Here is a 17,277-nt window from a genome sequence, read left to right as displayed (position 1 = left end):
TTCTCATACTTTTCTTATTTTCAGAGTCTTCTCTAGAAATTAACACTGGGTCACATTCCAGGATATCAGAGTGCTGCTTATTCCTCTCCATCAAGCCTAAATATAGACCTTTATATTCCAGTGTCCCATAAAAATAACAGGAAAATTCATATTCTCCCAATACACTCAGTATAGAATGCTGCAATTGGGGTGCCTGGGTGGCGCAGTCGGTTAAGCGTCCGACTTCAGCCAGGTCACGATCTCGCGGTCTGTGAGTTCGAGCCCCGCGTCAGGCTCTGGGCTGATGGCTCAGAGCCTGGAGCCTGTTTCCGATTCTGTGTCTCCCTCTCTCTCTGCCCCTCCCCCGTTCATGCTCTGTCTCTCTCTGTCCCAAAAATAAATAAACGTTGAAAAAAAAAAAAGAATGCTGCAATAGAAAATACAATCGGAACAAATAGGACTTATTAGAAAGGAAGATAGGATAACAAAATAGTCTTCTGGGAAACACTTGTAATGATTTTCTTTACTAGAAAATGCCTCGGTTAACGCATTTGGTTGTCCTCACAAAGAGGTGCACACTGGTCAATTGTCCACTGTGAACATGAGCGCTGTTTTCCTTGTTCTGTATCCTCCTTGGCCACATGTGGAAACTCAATAGGGGAAACTTCTCATCAAGTTGGTACGGCTTTGGTAGCCCACATGTTGCTTGATAAAGCTTTGTAGTCTTAGGAAGTTGCTACAAGGATAGAAAGAATTATAGATATTTGTAGGCCAACACTGTGTTTCTTTGCCAACATCATTCTTTCAAAAACACTTAATAAATTCATGGTCAATTTCCTTCTTGTCAGTCCATGTTCAAGTAAACCAGAAGATTTCATTTCATCATTTTGATCTTTTACTTTTTTGTCCACTGTGCCCCACCTATATCTCCTCCTCCAAATTGATAATGAGTTCTTGGGTACTGTGAAAGATAGAACGCTTGAATTGAACAGGGGAGAAAATATCTTTTTTCTCAACTTTACCACTGAGTTACTCTGATTACTTCAGGAGAAAGTCACTGCTTCAGTGCTACCCTCATGCCAGTGTTGGGGGGGGGATACTGAAGCTGTTGATATTTCAATCCAACAATGCACCAAGTCTCTTACCGTTCATCAAATTAGGTCCAACCACAGGCAAACCACGTCCCTGATCAGATATTCTTTCCTTTCCATATCTTCTAAGTCACTGACAAATTATAGCATGAGTTCATTTCTTTTATACGATTTTTGTCAAAAGTGGCTAGAAGCAGTCTACAGAAAACAAAACTCTGAATTATGTATAATTTCACCTAATCTATAGCGCTGGATGAACAGTCTTCAAAAGAAAGAAGGGGAGTTTAACCAACTATTATATCACCATATAATAAGGGTCATCAGTTTCCAGCATATAATTTCTATGTGCTAAACAATTACTGTCAATAAGCCAATGCTTCATGTTTAATCTTTTTTCTATATCTCAATTCCAGATATCAAACCCCATATAAATTGTTAGTCTTAAAATTGAGTGACCAGGAGCCATGTTTGCTATTTCCAGAAGTACTTTTATCATTATTTCTTTAGCAATAATCAGATGATTCTCTAAACATTCAATTTATACCAGGGGTGATAACTGGTGATCATTTTGTTTCCCCAACCCCAGGACTTATTTACCAATGTCTTGAGACAGTTTTGATTGTCATATTTGGGAAGTGCTCCGGGCATCCAGTGGGTAGAGGTCAAGGGGGATGCTAACTATCCTATAGTGAAAGGAGAGCCCCATCTTTTACCTAACAAATAATTATCTGGCCCCAAATATCAATAGTGCTGAAGTTTAAAAATGCTGATATGGAACAATTTTCACATTTTACTCTTTCTAGTAACAATCATTTCTTCTTCTTCTTCTTCTTCTTCTTCTTCTTCTTCTTCCTCTTCTTCTTCTTCTTCTTCTTCTTCTTCTTCATCTCATGTGACCCCAATTTCCCTCTCTCTTTCCTTTCTCCTTTAACATTTCATTATTAATTAATGTTAATATAGACATCCTGGAAATTACAGCATTTTAAGATGGAACAAAGGTAAATACAGTCAATTAGAAATCCAGAGGTAAAAGGAGAATAAGAACAATAAGCAAAAAAAGAGATTACTAATTGAAAAATTGTATTTTGGGTCTTTTCTAAGTTAGCATATATAAATAGCTTGGAAGCCAGTATGACTGGAACATAGAGGAAAAATAGCAGGACATGAGGTTAGAGATGGCCAGACAAAAGGTTTTATGAGTCTTTGTAGAATATGAGTTCAGTTGTGACATAAATCAGGACCATAATTTACTTATTGATTACAGTTGAGCTGACAATTTTCATAGTCAACTTTATATTTTAAAGTCATTACTCTGGTTATGTAATGATAGCAGACTTAAGGGAAACAAAGGTGGGAGCAGGCACAAGGGAAGTGATGACCTATGAAATGACTAAAGAGATAAAACAAGTTTTATCTTGCCATTTCAACGTATGCTGGGAAACACATCAATCCAGATTCCTGTACAGATCACTCACTTAACTTGTTTTCATATTCCCTTCAGTGATATATAACTAATTTATTTCCCCAGAATTTAGAAGTGTTTTGAGCTTTTAAGTAAACATATGTGTTTTTTTCTAAGGGCCATTTATTTGAGGACTTTCAGTGAGTTTAAATCCATTTAAGGCTTAGTCAAATCTTCCTTAAAATCAACAGCCCTGGCTATATCATTTCAAATCTTAGACAAAGTAATGTATTTTTATTTTTTATTTTTACAATTTAATAACCATTTCAGTATGAGTCCTACTTCATTTATTCAAGAATATGTAATTCACTAAAAATAATGTTTGTAAGGATCGCTTAATTTTAATTATCATAGATAATATTTACTTACTGCATAATTATTATTATCAAATGCCTAAAATCATCAATGACCACATTTTTGGAAAACAATTGAAATTAAGTTCCAACTTGTATTCACATGTGCCTTTTAGGAAATTTCACTCCTACGACCTAAGGAATTAGCATTGTTTACAGTTAGCACACATAGAATTACTAAATGTGAATCACTAACATTACAAAAAGGCCAATTATTTAGAATATAAGAAAATACTTTTATCATTGAGGATGACTCTCAGAGTTGTTGTTCACATACATGTGCAAATTACATGTCATATTTACATTTATAAAATCCAGTCTGTTCAGGCGGTTGAGCGTCTGACTTCAGCTCAGGTCATGATCTTGCGTTTAGAGCCCCGCATGGGACTCTGTGCTAACAGTTCAGAGCCTGGAGCCTGCTCTGGATTCTGTGTCTCCCTCTCTCTCTCTGCTTCTCTCCTGCTTGCTTTCTGTCTTTCTCTCTCAAAAAAAAATAAACATTAAAAAACAATCTTTAAAATCCAGTCTCTTTACAGAGAAAATAGTGATTATTTTTTAAAAATTTGAGTACAGATTTCAATATGGTGCAAGTGAGCTAATGGATCTTTAGAAATCACTCATTCAACCTCTTCATTTTACATAAGGGAAAATAAAGCTTCACCCTTGAATATAGATTAAACATGAAAATTTTATTGACTTTACTGACAGCCATTTTACAGAGACCATTTGTGTGGCCTTAGTTCTTTTTCCTTTATACTAAGATATGGTGTTATATGATAGATTCTTTGTCTGCCACCTAATTATTCAACCCTGTTATACAATTAATTTGGGGGGGATGTTACATTTTTTGTTAATACATGCTCAAAGCAACATGCTTTTTAATATGGGTAATGTCATTAAACTTCAAAATAATAAAGTATATGGCAATTAAACATAAAATGAGAAGAAAGGAGGTAATAAAATGAGGGGTAAAGAAACTAGAGGGGTTAACTTAGTTAAGGAGTGGTTTTTCATTTAAATGTTTAACACACACATATAAAAGAACCAGTTGTGAATATCTCTAACATCTCTAAGAGTTTGGGTAGGGGTGTGTGTGTGTGTGCGTGTTGAGTGTGTGTGTGTGTGTGTGTGCATGTCTCAGTATAAGTGTGCAATGACACTGTCTTGGTTGAGCTAGGAAGCAGATCTTAACATGAAAAGGAGGATGAATTAATAAAAACCTGATGCATTTCCCTCAGGGAAGAAATTAATTGGGCCAAGAAAATCTATCTCTCAGTTGAACAGAACAGAATCAAAGGGGAAAAACAGATATTAATAAATAAAACAATCTTACAGATAAAAAGAGTAACTTCAAGGTAATCAAAGATTTATTTTTTATTTTTATTTTATTTCTTTGTTTATTTAAATTTAAATCCAAGTAAGTTAACATGTAGTCTAGTAATAATTTCAGGAATAGAATCCAGTGAAACATCACGTACATATAGCACCCAGTGCTCATCCCAACAAGTGTCCTCCTTAATGCTCCTCACCCATTTAGCCCATACTCCCATTTAACACAATGCCAGCAACCCTTAGTTTGCTCTCTGTATTTAAGAGTCTCTTACGGTTTCTCTGTTTTTATATTATTTTTGCTTCCCTTCCCTTATGTTCATCTGTGTTATATCTTAAATTCCACATATGAGTGAAATAATATGATATTTATCTTTCTCTGACTTATTTTGCTTAGCATAATGTATTCTAGTTCCATCCATGTTGTTGCATATGGCACAATTTCATTGTTTTTGATCACTTAGAAATATTCCATTATATATATATATGCCATGTCTTCTTCATCCATTCATCAGTTGATGGATATCTGGGCTTTTTCCATACTTTGGCTATTGTTGATAGTGCTGCTATAAACATTGGGATGCAGTTGCCCCTTCGAATCAGCACACCTGTATCTTGGATAAATACCTAGTAGTGCAATTGCTGGGTCATAGGATGGTTCTATTTTTATTTGTTTGAGGAACTTCCATACTGCTTTCCAGATTGGCTGCACTAGTTTGCATTCCTGCCAGCAGTGCAAAAGTGTTCCTCTTTCTCCTCATCCTTGCCAACATCTGTTGTTTTCTGAGTTATTAATTTAACTATTCTGTCAGGTGTGAGGTGGCATCTCAGTGTGTTTTTTTAATTAAAAAATTTAATGTTTATTTATTTTTGAGAGGGGGGGGAGAGAGAGAGAGAGAGAGAGAGAGATGGAGAGAGATAGATAGCAGGGGAGGGGCAGAGAGAGGGAGACACAGAATCTGAAGCAGGCTCCAGGCTCTGACCTGTCAGCACAGAACCCAACACAGGGCTCAAACCCACAAGCAGTGAGATCACGACCTAAACCGAAGTTGGACTCTTAATTGACTGAGCTACCTAGGCACCCCTCAGTGTGATTTTGATTTGTGTTTCCCTGATGATGAGTGATGTTGAGCATTTTTCATGTGTCTGTTAGCCATCTGGATGTCTTCTTTGGAAGACATTTTAGATATTAACCCTTTATCTGATATGTCATTTGCAAATATATTCTCCCATTCAGTGGTTGACTATTAGTTTTGCTGATTGTTTCCTTTGCTGTGCAGAAGCCTTTTATCTTAATGAGGTCCCATTATTTCATTTTTGCTTTTGTTTCCCTTGCCTCTGAAGACATGTCAAGTGAAGTTGCTATGGCCGAGGTCAACGAGCTTCTTGCCTGTTTTCTCCTCTCGGATTCTGATGGCTCCCTGTCTTATGTTTAAGTATTTCATCCATTTTGCATTTATTTTTGTGTATGGTGTAAGAAAGTGGTCCAGGTTCATTCTTCTGCATGTCACTGTCCAGTTTTCCCAACATCATTTCCTGAAGAGACTGTCTTTTTTCCATTAGATATTCTTTCCTTCTTTGTCAAAGATTAGTTGGTCAATACTGGGTTCTCTATTCTGTTCCATTGATCTATGTGTCTGTTCTTGTGCCAGTACCATATTGTCTTGATGATTACAGCTTTGTAATAAAGCTTGAGGTCCGGAATTTTGATGCTTCCTGCTTTGCTTTTCTTTTTCAGGATTTCTTTGCTATTCAGGGTCTTTTCTGGTTCCATAAAAATTTTAGGATTATTTTTTCTCACTCTGTGAAGAATGCTAGGTTATTTTGATAGGGATTTCTCAAAGATTTAATTCAAAGGGAATTTTATAGCAAATATTTCCAAGCAAATATTTCCATGGACTAAGATATACAATTTGTTTTGCCTATGTAATGTTTATATACTGTGTAACACAAATATGTGTTATACACTTGTACATGTAATTTGTATAAAGCATATAAACATACACATATGCATATGTATATAGAATACATCTTCTGTTTAGTAAAATTAAAAGGGTAATTTGATAAATTCACAGGAAGTGTATGAAATTTAATCAATTCTTCCTTAAAGGGCTAATAAGACAAACATAAAAATGAGTGAGTTTTGGAAGAGTTGAAGAACACAATGGACAATTTTGAATTTATGGGCATAAAGAAACATAGGAGTTTGTGGGATTTGGGGATTGATCAAGGAAAAAGATATGACCACTAGAAGCGGTAACATGCATAAGTTTTAGTAGGTGGCATTTTGAGGGGTTTCATGAGAGGGGAAATTACTCACAGCATGAGACTGTCCAGAGACTTATAGCATGGGGCCACCATCTGGAAAGGAAGAAGAGTAAGGGAACTGTCAGGAAAGAAGAATGTTTAAGATCAAGATGACATGTCTAGGCAGCATGGTGGGGAGATTCTGGGTTAGAGAATTTGAGGGGACATATAATTTGGGGGCTTGTAATGACAAGTCTATCTTATCAATGGCTAACAGCTTTGGATATAGTTTTATAGGGTATGCAAAGCAGGTAGGTTCTAATTGGCTAAAACTCTAAGGTCTGCAATCCTAAAATACTCGAAGCCTGTTATATAGGAACTTCACTTCCCACAGTCTCTTGCTAAAAGGGTTCTGATTTAATGAGTATTCCTTTAAAGATTGGGAATTCTGATTTTATTCTCATTTCATTTTATTCTCAGTGAAATGAGAACCCATTGTATAGTTTTAATAAAAGATGATATAATTGAATTTAAATTTAAAAGATATTTCTGGCTATGAAAAAAAGAAAACATTTTGAATTAAGTGTAGAAGTAGGGGGTGGTTACCAGGAAGCCTGTGGTATTACAGGTAAGATATAATGTTGGCTTGGACTACAGCAAAGAAAGTGAATATAGAAACAAAAGAGGGGCTTTTGTATACATGTCAGGCTAATTCAACTAGTGTGCACCCCATGATATCATAGCCTTTAATACAAGAAACATCTGTTTTTCAAATCACAGTCCAATACATGTAAGTGTAAGCTAACATAGTCACTAAGGGACTGATGTTCTGTTTTGAATGGGACTCTAGTCTTTGAAGATCTTGTCCTCTATTTAACAGAACATGAGAAATAAAACATGAAGGATCTCATTGTAAGTTGTCTTTTCTTTTTTTTTAATGGATCTTTCAGGGAAGTAGTTTATTTTCATTTATGATTGTTTTCCATTGCTTAGAACTTAGTCACTTTGTCTCATATACTTGCAAAGAAAACTGGAAGATATAATTAATCTGAATTCCCAGGAGTAAATGGAAATTGTTTCATAAACATTATATAATCTCTGCCCTAAAAAGAGAATAAATACATTCAGCTTTGAAAATATTAAATTATTGGTGTCAAGAAAGCCAGTAGTCTGCAGATACATGGCTAGAGAGTCATTTTTAAACCACAGAGAAACTTGAATTAGAATTAGAGTTTGGGAAGTTTAGAAAAGAGTTCATGAGGGAGATAAAAATCAGAGTGGATTTATTTAAAGCTAGGAAGACATTAAAGACATATTTTTGAAGGTCAAGATATTCCACATTATATGAACATTATAAAAAACAAATATAAGATGGCAGGAGAATGTAAGATGTTTTTAAGGAATAATGACATTTTATAATTTGGTTAAACAATAAAATATGAGCTGAGTTTGGAAGGTCAGACTTTAAAAATATGTACATCATATTATAGAGTTCCTTGAATGCCAAATTGAGGTGTATGCACTTTATCTCATCAATAATTGGGATATATCAAAAGCTTTATTAAAGTAGTATGACAAGATGACAGTGATGTTTGGGGTAGGTTACTATGCAAACATATGGTAAAATCATTGAAAAGTCTACTTTCAGGGAGTCATTCAAATATCATGGAAGTAAATAACAATGTATATCTTAAGATAGTTAGGAACACTTAACAAGTAACATGAAGGAAATATTAAGGGAAAAAATGGTGGAAAGAAATGACCCAAAGTAGAACTAGGATTTTTAAAAAAGGAAAAATAAATAAAATAAAATCATATTAATAATAATAATAATTTAATTACCTAAGTAATTGATACCAGTGTCAGATAATGGAAAGTTATAAGGTAAAATAACAGGCACATATCAAAGTTAAAATAATAGTAGATACACAAAATAATTTACTTTCAAAAATTGTAGTAAGCAGAATACACGTGTACAAATATAATTTCCAAATTTACCAGAAATTAGACTGAAAAGTATATATCTTTGGTTATTATACATAGTATATAAATGTTATGGCACCTTATTATGCAAAAATTACCCTCAAGTCTTTTCAAAATATCTCCCTAGTTTTTTTTTTCTTTTTTAATTTAAAATTGTTTCATGTTTCATTTATTTTTGAGAGAAAGTGAGAGAGACAGCGCGATCAGGGGAGGGGAAGAGAGAGAGACACAGAATCCGAAGACAGGCTCCAGGCTCTGAACTATCAACACACCGCCCTATGCAGGACTCGAACTCTACTAGCAGCGCTCAAACTCACTAACCGCGAGATCATGAACTGAGCGGAAGTTGGACGCTTAACCAACCGAGCCACCTGGGCACCCCTCCCTAGTTTCTTAATGCAATGTCTGTGTAGGATGTGGTGCACACTTTTCCTCATCATCAGACCTTGCCATTACCACCTCCCAGGTGATGGAGATTTTCCACATTCCATAAAATAATGAATGGGCTTATTTGGCTGAAAAAAAGAGAACAATGGGTAATTTTTTAAAATAATATTTTTTTAGTTTATTTATTTATTTTGAGAGAGAAAGAAAGTGAATGGGAGAGGAGCAGAGAGAGAGGGAGAGAAAGAATCCTAAGCAGGCTCCACACTGTCAACGCAGAGCCTGACATGGGGCTTGATCTCACTAACCATGAGATCATGACCTGAGCCAAGGTCGAGAGTCAAATGCTTAACTGACTGAGCTACCCAGGTGCCCCACTACTATTTTTTTAAGCTAATCCAACTCTGAATCCAATATCGGAAAAGTAGAAAAAAAGAAATTATTTTCTTTTTGCCAAATATGATAAATGTTAGTTGAAACATTAGTATATTGGTTTCATTTTTTTTAACCATTCCCCCATGATTCCAGTAGCATTTAAGGTAGGTAAACTGGTAATTGTATTTTATCACATTAATAAATTAAGGCAGAAATTCAGTATGATCACTTCAATAGCTACTCTAAAGTAGCTACTCTAAAGTCATTTGAATAAATTCAACAAATTTTCATAAGTGAATAGAAAGGATTTACTTACCCAATTATTAATAAAACAATATTTCCTTAACAATCTGTATATAACCAAAATGGTGAAACACGATTAAACATAGACATTGAAATTACATTTAGAAATATGACTCCACAAATTTGTCTTCCACAGAGCCTTTTCTATATGTGAAGGCAATCAGGTAAAATGAGTGAGAAGTACAAGAAGATAAAATAATATTTATTGAAACAATGGATCTAAGTGGATCTAACCAAGAACTGCAATAAAAGAAAGTTCATAGAAAATATAGCTATAAAACAGGACAAAGTGAAGTTCAGAAGAGAAGGTATATTTGAAGACTCCCATCATAATGCCCAAGGTATTTTTAAGAGTCTTATCTATTTAAGTGATGGTGTGACTGCCAAGATTGAGTATATCTGATTTGTGTATCTGGTCTGTATTCTTCTTTTATTATTAAAATGAACAAAATTTCAAAATCTGGAAGAAAAACAAAAAAAGTACACAAAGTTATTTAAGAAAAACATAAGGTCTCAATACAAAACCCAATGAAATGGTGAGTTTTGTATTCAATGCAGCATAGGAAGAAATAAGCGAGCTTACCTGAATGGGAACTAATCCATCAAGTGAACTTTGCATTTTATCATTGGGGATTTTAGTGAAGACACATTATTCAAAGCACTTTCCTTAGTACTTCAGTGAAAAATAATTATGTGGTTTTAATATTATAAATATAACCACTTTCCAAATTTTTTAATCAAATTACAGATAAAATATGAACAATCTAATTAAAATTAGAAGTCAGGTAAATGTATATTTATATTTCATAGATGTTGGAAATGGTAGATTCAGAAAAGGAAAGAGATAAATCTTAGTAGCTTCTTCTTAGAGGGATTTATCTCTTAAGAAAAATTGATAAAAATAGGTTTATAAACATTTAAAATACATTGAAAAGTCCAATAATAAAATTAAGATTCATACTAAAATTACCAAATATTTTCAGAAGGGGAAGGATAATTAAAACTGGTGGGGTTGGCTAAATTCTCATTTTTCATAGAAAAGACCCTTAAATATAGTGAAGAGCTGATAAATCAATAAATGGAGACAAGTATATATTGTTTAGCATAACACGATGAACTATTAGAACCCCAAAAGGAAAAGGTTAAAAGAGTCTGTTTTGGAAATGTAATTAAGGGTATATTACACTGGGATTTTTAAATCTTGTACTTGTATTTCATTTACTATACCATGGAATAAATATAAAGTGAACTAAAAGAAAACATTGAAGTATACAATAAGTCAGATTGTGTGTGTGTGTGTGTGTGTGTATGTGTGCATTCTAATCCATCCCATAATGCCTCCCATAACGACATTCTAATCCATCCCATAAACGTAGTTAATGCATGGGAATTGTTGTTTTTTTCCCACTGGAGCTCAATAAGTTAAACCAACGTAGAATATTATGTTTACTTATTAGTAATACTTTGAAATAGTTATATAGGGGAAGAAAAATTGTTTTCCCATCACTAGTATGTAAACATGGTCTGAACATGGACTTTTTCTGTGGGTCATACACACACACACACACACACACACACACACACACACACCCAGACACACACATACCAGTTATTTCCACAGGATAAAATTGCTTTTCCAGTTATCCAAGATTATCTCTTATATGGCCTAAAAATCCACTATTTTTCTTTTTATTTGAGACAATATATGCCTGAAGTTTTCCTACCACAATGCATTAGTTGTGATTTCCCCTTTGACAGCATTGCCTTTACTGTACTTTCCATATATCAAAATTTTACAAATACTTTAACATATCCTACACAGATACCACCTCACTCATGAAAACTCTCATATCACTTAACTATAAGAAATATTTTTCCACTGACCTTCTTTTATTTCAGTGATTTTGTGAAGTCCGCTTCCTTCTATTTGTACATGTAATGGAGAATGTAATGTGTGCTCATGAACTCTTAATAAAACAGTGACTTCTTTGCCTTGCACACAGTGCTATTCTTCCTGCAGTAGTAGTTGTTGATTGACATTTGTTCAAAATTTGATTGATTGTTTTCTGTATAAATATTTAAAAACCCATAAAATGATAATGGAAAAGTACCTACTGACATATTTCAATAATTGGAATACACTGAATTTTGATTTAGAATAAAAATATTTATTTCTTTTACAAAAAATCTTTAAGTCATTGGACCAAGTAATTGCAAAATAGTTTTTTAAAATATTTTTTGTTTTACTATTTGAAGGAGTATGCAGTGTCTCTAGATAGTCAGCAATATAAGAACATAGCTGCACAAAATATGCTTATCTTCTATTAAAAGTTTATATTAGATTAAAAAAAATTTAAAAAAAAGTTTATATTAGAATAACATATTTTAGTTAGATTAGTTCTATAATGAACTAAAATATATTAAAATTTTATATTTTTTATCAGAGTTGCATTATAAGATACTCTTCAGATCAAATATCTTGATATAAACATCTAGTATTTGACTTTCATAATTTTACTCAGAAAATATTTCTGTAGCATGTTTTATATTTGATTGTCATAGGTGTTTCTCTCAGAAAGAATTTGTAATTTGACTTCACCTTTTTTGGATAAAAGTGGAAAAATTATCCCTGTTATGAACTTAATATTTGTGTTCTTTCAAAATTCATATGTTGAAGCTATAACTCTCAATATAATGATATTCTTAGGGGGTCCTTTGGGAGGTGATTAGGATTAGATGAGGTCATGAGGGTGAAGTTCCCATGATGGGCTTAGTGACATTATAAGAAAGAGAAGAGACACCAGAACTTAATCTTTACACCATATGAGCAAACATGGACAAGACAATCCTCTGCAAGCTAGGGAAAGGGTTCTTTTTTTTAATATAATGTATTGTCAAATTCGTTTTCATACAACACCCAGTGCTCATCTCAACAAGTTCCCTCCTCAATGCCCATCACCCACTTTCCCTTCTCCTCCATCCCCCATCAACCCTCACTTCATTCTTTGTATTTAAGAATCTCTTATGGTTTGCCTCTTTCCTATCTGTAACTTTTTTCCCCCTTCTCTTCCCCCCTCGTCTTCTGTTGAGTTTATCAGGATCCACATATGAGTGAAAACATATGTTATCTGTCTTTCTTTGCCTGACTTATTTAACTTAGCATAACACTCTCCAGTTCCATCTACATTGCTACAAAAAGCCAGATATCATTCTTATTGCCAAGTAGTAGGAAAAGGGTTCTAACCAGGAACGGAATCAGCTGGCACTCTGATCTTGGACTTCCCAGCCTCCAGAACTCTTAGAAATAACAGGAGACTGAGAAAATGGCATAATTCTGGAGCTTGATTTGCCAAAATTGTCAAAGAATATTTTAAAAATTATGTTTACTTATGTTGGTTCCTTCTTTAAAAAATTCTTCATTGAAGGTTGTCTTTTAGTTTCCTTCTGATTGTTTCCTTCACTGTGCAGAAGATTTTATCTTGATGAAGTCCCAATAGTTCATTTTTGCTTTTGTTTCCCTTGCCTCCTGTATTTGTGTCTAGTAAGAAGTTGCTATGGCCAAGGTCAAAGACATTGCTGCCCATGTTCTCCTCTAGGATTTTGATGGTTTCCTGTCTCTTTCATTTTAGGTCTTTCACTCATTTTGAATTTATTTTTGTGTATGGTGTAAAAAAGTGGTCCAGTTTCATTCTTCTGCATGATGCCGTCCAGTTTTCCTAACACCATTTGTTGAAGAGATGGCCTTTTTATTCCAATTGGATATTCTTTCCTGATTTGTTGCAGATTAGTTGACCATATAGTTGTGGGTCCATTTCTGGCATTTCTATTCTATTCCATTTATCTTTGTGTCTGCTTTTGAGCCAGTTCCGTACTGTCTTGATGACTACAGCTTTGTAATATAACCTGAAGTCCAGAATCATGGACTTTGCTTTCCTTTTCCTTTTCAAGGTGGCTTTGGCTATTCAGGGACATTTGTGTTCCATACAAATTTTAAGATTATTTGTTTTGGCCCTGTGAAAAATGCTGGTGGTGTTTTCATAAGGATTACATTAAATATATAGATTGTTTTGGATAGTATAGACATTTCAACAATATTTTTTTTTCCAATCAATGTACACAGTTTTCAGTGTACCGATCTTTTATAATTTTTGGTTAGGTTTATTCCTAGGTATCTTTTGGCTTTTAGTGCAGTTGTAAATGGGATAAAATCCTTAATTTCTATTTCTGCTGCTTCATTACTGGTGTATAGAAATGCCACAGATTTCTGTACATTGATTTTGTATCCTGCAACTTTACTGAACCTATGTATCAGTTGTAACAATCTTTTGGTATAGTCTTTTGGGTTTTCTATACAGAATATCATGTTGTGTGCGAGTGTGAAAGTTTGACAGCAAATGACATATCTGATAAAGTGTTAGTATCCAAAATATATAAAGAACTTTTCAAACTCAACAGCCCTAGAACAAATAATCCAGTTAAGAAATGGGCAGAAGATATGAATAGACAGTTTTCCAAAGAAGACATACAGATGGCTAACAGACGCATGGAAAGATGCTCAACATCACTCATAATCAGGGAAATACAAATCAAAACTACAATGAGATATCACCACACATCTCTCAAAATGGCTAAAATTAACAAGGCAGGGAACAACATGTGCTGCTGAGGATGTGGAGAAAGACGAATTCTCTTACACTGTTGATGGGAATGCAAAGTGGGGCAGCCACTCTGGAAAATAGTATGGAGATTCCTCAAAAGTTAAAAATAGATCCAGCTATTGCACTACTAGATATTTACCCAAAAGATACAAAAATACTGATTCAAATAGATATATGCACTCCAATGTTTATAGCAGTATTATCAATGATAGCCAAATTAAAGGGGCCAAATTTCCATAGACTGATGAATGGATAAAGAAGTGGTATGTATATATATACATATATATGTATATATATGTATGTATATGTATGTATATATATATACATATGAATATATATATACGTATATGTATGTATATATATACGTATGTGTATATATACGTATATATATATGTATTTATATATATATACGTATATATATGTATACATATGTACGTATGTGTATGTATATATATATATACGTATATATATGTATATGTACATATATATATGTATATATCTACATCTATCTATATTTATACATATGTATACTATTACTCAGCCATAAAAATAATGAAATCTTGCCATTTGCAATGACGTGAATGGAGCTCGAGTGTATTATGCTAAGGAAAATAAGTCGGTCAGAGAAATACAAATACAAAAGATGTCACTGATATGTGGAATTTAAGGACCAAACTGATGTGTATAGATAAAAAAAAGACACAGGCAAACCAAAAAACAGACTCTTAACTATGGAGAATGAACTGAGGGTTACTGGAGCGGGGGTGGGCAGGGGGATGGGTTAAATGGGTGATGGGTATTAAGCATTTGTTATGAGCACCGGGTGTTGTATGTAAGTGATGAATCACAAAATTCTACTACTTAAACTAATATTATATTATATGGTAATAACTGTAATTTAAATAAAAACCTTTAAAAAAAGAAAGAGCAACATAATTTCTTCATTGAGAACTTCTTTCACTCCCCAAGTCTTCAGTGAGGTATAACTAAAGAAAATATTGTTTTTATGCTTTTGTTTGCATTTGTTTAGTGTATGAATGTGTGTGCATGTGTAATATTGATGAGGTTTTTTTTTTAGTTGTTGAGTGTTTAGTTGCTTCAGTGTGAGGAGTGTAAGTGATGTTATGTTATGAACATCAAGACATTCCATAGACCAAACTATCAAAGAGAAGCAGAAATCATCAACTGGAGGAGACTTAAGAAAATTTCAAGTCATCACTTGCCATCGTTTTTCTTAGAATCTTCAGAAAGATTGGTGTTCACATGCAATTTCCAACACACATGCCAGGAGTAGAAATAAATCCTTAGCAATCTCAAAGGACAGAGTGAATCTAGGTTTCATATTCTATCATACTATCTTATTTAAAATAATAATAAATTATTAAAATTAATAAATAATAATAATAAAATACATATGATAATTTTCTAGTTTCCTTGGTAAGCAATGTAAATTAACAAGTAGGAGTGTCACAAAGTAATGCTAGCTGGGTTGACTTGCTGGTTCCAACTCCATGTTCTGGTACATATATTTTACAAAAATGAAAGTGAGTGATATTAATAGTTATTCTCGGACAATAGGGTTTGCTGGAATTTTCACAAACAACTCAGGACATATTTTGATCCTACCATTATAGGGTGAGTATAAATACCCATTCTTGTTTCGGTCTTGCATTTGATGCAAGGCTAGCTCTATAACCTGAGTTAGCCTTCACATCACTTTAAAAAAAGTTATCAAGACAATTTCCAAACAAAAAATTTCCCATTATTATAGATAAGTGGGAGAAATGTGGACTACTAGAATCATTTTTATCATTTCTAATAGAAAAATGCTAGGATGCTTATTGTGCAATCTAAATTTGTATGAAATTGTGTCAATCACATTATGGTTTCTTAAGTGATTACCAATTGATTTTATCTGTCTTAAATATTTCAAATGTTTCCTGTAATCTATTCATATTTAAGTACATGATGATGTAAGACTTAAGTTTAGTTTTGCTTGACATTTACAGACCCATTTTAATATCCAAACTCTTAGATAACTAAACCATTTGTCACTTATCAAAGAGACAAAATTTTTGCCACCAACACCCGTGATTCCTAAGAATTGTTTGTCACCCTTTTAAACTCTTTAAACTGTATTCGTGTTAGGAACATATGGGTTTTATAAAAGTAATTTCTAAATTTTTGTAAAAAATTGCCAATTACTTTGTGATTACAGAATGTTAAAAAGGAATTGCCACAAAGGAATATCCATATGGCTATAAGAAGTAACTAGTGATACATAAGTTTAAAAATTATGGTTCTTCATCTGTTCTTAATGGAAGTGTGACTCCAAATTATTTTCATGATGTAATTTTCTGATTTTCATGCAGAAATACGTTGTGGTACAAATGGGTTACAAATTTTGTTATGCATAAAATGGGACTTTATTTTTCTATAACACAATTTTTACATTTAAATCACAAATTCTCTGCGTGACTGAAAATAAATTTCAATCACTAAGGATTCCTTTTGGTAGTAGAAACTATTAGATGTGCTATAATTAGTCGTCCCTTTCCTTTTTGTATAATATTATAACCTAGTAACATATCTACACAAAGGTAACATTTTCTTTGTGCCTTTTTTACAGTCAGGTGTGGCCACAGAACCTAATTCTGCCAAGTAGATGTAAGAAGCAGTGGTGTGACCAGAATTTGAGAAGGCTTTTATATTTATATAGAGAGACTCCCACATCTCTCTTGCTTTTCTTCTTTTCTATAGTTTTAAGGAAAGACATGAAGACATGATGATTAGATCTAAAGTTGCTGAGATGAACCATTAGATGACTCCAAGACCATGGTCATGGGTGTAGAGTAACAAGAGAAAGGAAGTCTGACATTCCAACACTATGCACCAGAGAATCATATAGTCCTGGTCAACATTTCTTTGGATGCTGTTAACATGAAAGAGATGCATCTTCCATCGTGATGAATCTAACATCATTTGGAGTTGAACTTCACTAGCAGCTAATCAAATCTTAACTAATTAAAGCCTAGCTATTTTATTTTTCCCTGTCCTGGCACTTCCATCATGTCTGTACTTGGAGGTTACAGCAAGTTGTTGCTCATGGCTTC

This window comes from Prionailurus viverrinus, chromosome B1 (assembly GCF_022837055.1).
Source record: "Prionailurus viverrinus isolate Anna chromosome B1, UM_Priviv_1.0, whole genome shotgun sequence".
NCBI lineage: Eukaryota > Metazoa > Chordata > Mammalia > Carnivora > Felidae > Prionailurus > Prionailurus viverrinus.
The sequence above is the reverse complement of the archived record's forward strand: the minus strand, read 5'-3'. Positions refer to the sequence as shown.